The 5,177-nt window shown below is 41.2% G+C and overlaps 1 non-coding gene across 1 annotated transcript; it reads left to right on the top strand.

The window, feature by feature from the left end:
- The first annotated feature begins 3,630 nt into the window (after window positions 1-3,630).
- LOC123751984 (5S ribosomal RNA) lies at window positions 3,631-3,749 on the top strand. Its single transcript, XR_006772153.2, has one exon. It is a non-coding gene; the product is annotated as a 5S ribosomal RNA (ribosomal RNA).
- Window positions 3,750-5,177: the final 1,428 nt, after the last annotated feature.

Here is a 5,177-nt window from a genome sequence, read left to right as displayed (position 1 = left end):
GAGCAAAAACCATTGAGAATTTTTATTTTCATTATTTTTTATGTAATAATAGTCACACATATAAGCTGCTGCCTGGATGCCACTATGATAACAGTATCCGATAAATTGCTGAGAATGTAATAGTTAATGATTCAAAACTTCTGAAGAAAATCAGTTATCATTTATAGTGACTGCACGACCTACATGTTCAAAAAAGGCCGTAAGTTCAACAATGCCATTAGTCTAAACGATAAATCAATATTTATATATTAAAGAGACGGAGAAACTTTTGAAAACATTTGGTAACGTTTATTTACCCAGAATCATTGGCATAGTTTGAACGAACTCTACACCTGCAGCAACCTGTGTAAGAGTTGTTCTACACCTGAAGCAGCCTGTGTAAGAATTGTTCTACACCTGCAGCAGACTGTGTAAGAGTTGTTCTACACCTGAAGCAGCCTGTGTAAGAATTGTTCTACACCTGAAGCAGCCTGTGTAAGAATTGTTCTACACCTGTAGTAGCCTGTGTAAGAATTGTTCTACACCTGAATATGTGGCACATGTGGCTGCTGCAGGTGTGTTGCAGTCCATCAGTGAGGCACATGTGGCTGCTGCAGGTGTGTTGCAGTCCATCAGTAAGGCACATGTGGCTGCTGCAGGTGTGTTGCAGTCCATCAGTGAGGCACAGGTTGCTGCTACAGTTGTGTTGCAGTCCATCAATGAGGCACATGTGGCTGCTGCAGGTGTGTTGCAGTCCATCAGTGAGGCACAGGTTACTGCAACAGTTGTGTTGCACTCTCCGTGCGGTTCACAGCTTTAACAGGCAGTTTACAGTTGTTACCAGCTTTCCCAGAGTGTTTAATGTTGTTTCCATCTTTCCAAGAGAGTTTTAAGTTGTTACCAATTTTACGACAAAGTTTAATGTTGTCCTTGTTACCGGCTTTCCCAGAGAGTATATTACTGTTACCAGCTTTCCAAGAAAGTTTAATGCGGTTATCAGCTCTCCAAGAGAGTTTAATGTGGATACCATCTTTACCAAACAGTTTAATGTTGTTACAAATATACCAGGGAGTCTTCTTTTGTTTCCAGCTTTCTTCAGAATGTTTAATGTTGTTACCAGATTTCCCACAGAGTTTACTGATGTTATCAGCAATCCCAAGGGAGTTCAATGTTGTAATAAGCTCTCCCAGAGAGTTTAGTGTTTTTACCAGATTTACCAGACAGATTAATGTTTTTTCTATCTTTCCCAGAGAGTTTAATATTGTTACCAGTTTTCACAGAGTTATTGTTATTGTCACAGAATTGTTGTTAGCAACTTTCCCAGATAATTTGATTTTGTTACTAGCTTTCCCAGAGAGTTTAATGTTGTTACCAGCTATCCAAGTGTGTACAGTTGTTACTAGGTTTCGCAGAGAGTTTAATGTTGTTACCAGCTTTACCAGAGAGTTGAATGTTGATAGCAGGTTTCCAAGAGAATTTAATGTTGTTTCCAATTTTACCAGACAGTTTAGTGTTGTCACAAGCTTTCCCAGAGAGTTTTCTGTTTTTTCCAGCTTTTCCAGAGAATTTACTGATGTTACCAACTATCCCAGAGAGTTTAATGTTGTTACTATCACGCGTCGCTCACCTTAGCCTTGTGTGATGGGATTTACACTTAAACAACGGAGGTGTATGTTAATGATCCTATAACCCCCCACGCTGCGGGTCTTCACCCCCTCTACTGCGGTACCGTTGTTAATGATCCTATAACCCCCCACGCTGCGGGTCTTCACCCCCTCTACTGCGGTACCGTTGTTAATGATCCTATAACCCCCCACGCTGCGGGTCTTCACCCCCTCTACTGCGGTACCGTTGTCCACACCCAGGGAGCTCTCCAAGTCATGCCTGAAGCCCGGTCCCCGCCACTACTTGACTATGGAGCTAAGGGAGAGAGGAGAAAGCCCAGCACACACTGTTTGATACTGACAAAGAGCTGAAATCTCTTGAAACCTTGCAAAATGAAGCTATGCGTCTCATCCTTGGGGCTCCAAAGTCCACGAGAATAGTTAATATGAGAGCAGAGTTAAAATTACCTACCATAAGTGAAAGAATTTTGTCTATTAGCACAGTTTTCGGCGTGAAGGCATTGAGTAGTTCTAGACAACACATGAAGTTTCAAGCTAAACTTTCTAATATGCTGCACTCACCTGAGGTCTATAGAAGAACGAAATCTGATTATGTATATTGGTTCTACAAGGTAGCCAACTCCATCAAAATATTAAATATGTACCCAACTCAACTAATGATTAATCAGCCAATTACTCCATGGGATAACTGGGATCTATCAGTTGATTTTGTAAATGCGCCCAAGAAAGATAGTGTGCACACTACATTATTAAAACAGTTAACACTGAAAAGCATCACTGAAAGTACTCAGAGTATGGGTAACGATGTGTATCAGTGCTATACCGAAGGCTCTGTAGAAGGTGGACGATGTACCGGATGTGCATGTAACATATTTGAACAATCTTCTCTCGTACATACAGTAATGAAGCGAGTCAATGACTGGGCAGGTACAACTCAAACCGAACTTGCAGGCCACTGAATTTAAAAACAAAAACAAAGGCAGTGGACTGATATATTGTGACTCGCAGAGTGCATTCCTGGCATTGAACGCACATAGTAGTGACACCCAGAAAATAGTTAGTGATATTCGAATGAATGTTTTAGCTGCTAAAGAAAACAGATTTGAGGTTAAATTCCTATGGATACCATCCCATGTTGGCATCTCAAGGCATGACACTGTTGATATGCTTGCAAAGACAGCCTGCAGAAAACCTGTGGTAGAAATTGATATGGGTGTTTCATTAGTAGTGACAAAGAGAATACTTAAACAAATATCTAGTGAAGATCTCACCGACCTAACAAATTCACAAAGACCTGAAAGTTGTAGCATTAAATATTATTATAGATATCGTGAGGAGGCATTCACATATGGGACTAATAGAACAAGAACCCGGAATGTGATGTTATAGTGGCCAGAATACGCCTGGGATATAGACGTATCTGGCAGCTTTCTCAAAACCAAAATGTCGAGTACACAATGTGTCAACTTTGTGAAAGAGAAAACATGCACTCTCTTGAAAATTATATTGTAGAATGTCCCATACTGACTGACTTTCGCCCTCCTGGGCTAAGGTATGCTAAACTTTGTAATTACTATTTGAGTACTGGAACACTTGATGATATATTGGACTTGTATCCAAGATTGACAATGTAATATACCAATTATACAATGTATATATATGATGTAACTATATAACCTGAGCTTGTAAAAGCACCTTCATCACCTTCAGTGATTAAGTGCTTAATTGCACACTAGTTTCTTTATCAGCTACCTCACCCTGTCAGAGTAAATGAGACAAATGTATGTGAATGCATGTGTGTGTATATATGTATGTATATGTGTATGTGTGTGTATGTATATGTATGGGTATAAAGTATATATGGAAGCTGATCAGAATTACATTTCACCTTTGTGAATGTACATTAATGACACTATGTAAAAGACACAATGCTGGTTAGCATTGTAAATGTGTGGCCACATCTGTGGTAGAAAAAAAACTGCTTGAGCTCGATCCTGCAATGTGCAACACCCCAGAGAGAGAGAGCGCCATCGGCCATACCACGTTGAGAACACCGCTTCTCGTCCGATCAGCGAAGTTAAGCAACGTTGGGTTTGGTTAGTACTTGGATGGGTGACCGCCTGGGAACACCAAATGCTGTTGGCAATAATGTTAAGGGGGGAGCCGGTCGGCCGAGCGGACAGCACGCTGGACTTGTGATCCTGTGGTCCTGGGTTCGATCCCAGGCGCCGGCGAGAAACGATGGGCAGAGTTTCTTTCACCCTATGCCCCTGTTACCTAACAGTAAAATAGGTACCTGGGTGTTAGTCAGCTGTCACGGGCTGCTTCCTGGGGGTGGAGGCCTGGTCGAGGACCGGGCCGCGGGGACACTAAAGCCCCGAAATCATCTCAAGATAACCCCCACCGGGCTTGCCCACCTACACGTGCAAAGTTTTGCGGGACCTCCGGTCGTTACCTAAGTTCTCAACATTTACTTCGGTCGCCAGCTGGGTAATCTTCTCTGCGTCCCGGCAACGCTTTCATTTCAAATTTGATACAGTGTTGCCACCTAGTGTCACTTTTCTGTTTAATATCAGTACTAGTGTGGTGCAATATAATATCACTTGTTCACAATGTTCAGTGAGATGTGGAGACATATAAAAGCGATAATAAAAGTAAATAAAGTTTACTGAAGAGAAAACTACATAAACATGATAGAAGAATACGTGTAATAATATATAATTCAGATGACAGTGGCGCTTTTTTGGTGGCCTCCGGCAACCCGAGTCAGCTGAACGAATTTAAGGGGATATTTGCCCTTATGGGGGCCGGCTCCATCAGCGAAGACCCATAATCCCCTCGGCTCCGCTACTCGCTGTCTTCACCAGGTAGAAAATGACATATGCAAGCTGCCCTACTGCCTAATCTACTCCTAAGAATCAATAGACATTCTAGTAACAACCTGTATATACTTCTAGGCCTATCTTGCCTAATTATCAAGGGACAATGGGAGGGAATAATGATCTACCAGGGTGTTTGCCAGGGTGCTCAAAGAATGCAAAGAGGAGCTTTACGAGCCACTGTCTACCATATTTAATAAATCAATAGAGTCAAGCCGAGTGCCAGAGTTATGGAAAGTTGCTTATGTGATCCAAGTTTATAAGAAAGGAGATAGATCACTTGCGTCAAACTATCGGCTAATTAGCCTAACGTACATTGTGGGAAAGTTACTTGAATCGATAATTGCAAATAAAATTCGTCTTTATCTTGAGAAACATAAATTAATAATAATGGAGTTGCAAAATGGTTTTATAAATGGCCGTTCATGTTTATCAAATTTGTTATCTTTTTATTCTAGCATAGTTGAGGCAGTTGATAGTGATAAGGATTGTGATGTTGTGTACCTTGACTTTAGCAAAGCTTTTGATACAGTATCACATGAAAGACTGATTATAAAGATAGAGGCTCATGGTATTGGAGGTGCTATATTAAGTTGGATTACGGCATGGCTATCCCAAAGAAAACAGAGAGTTAGTATAAATGGAGTCAAGTCAGAGTAGGAAAATGTTGTAAGTGGAGTGCCTCAAGGCTCTG

Source organism: Procambarus clarkii, chromosome 29, assembly GCF_040958095.1.
Source record: "Procambarus clarkii isolate CNS0578487 chromosome 29, FALCON_Pclarkii_2.0, whole genome shotgun sequence".
In the NCBI taxonomy this organism is placed as follows: domain Eukaryota; kingdom Metazoa; phylum Arthropoda; class Malacostraca; order Decapoda; family Cambaridae; genus Procambarus; species Procambarus clarkii.
The sequence above is the reverse complement of the archived record's forward strand: the minus strand, read 5'-3'. Positions and strand labels throughout refer to the sequence as shown.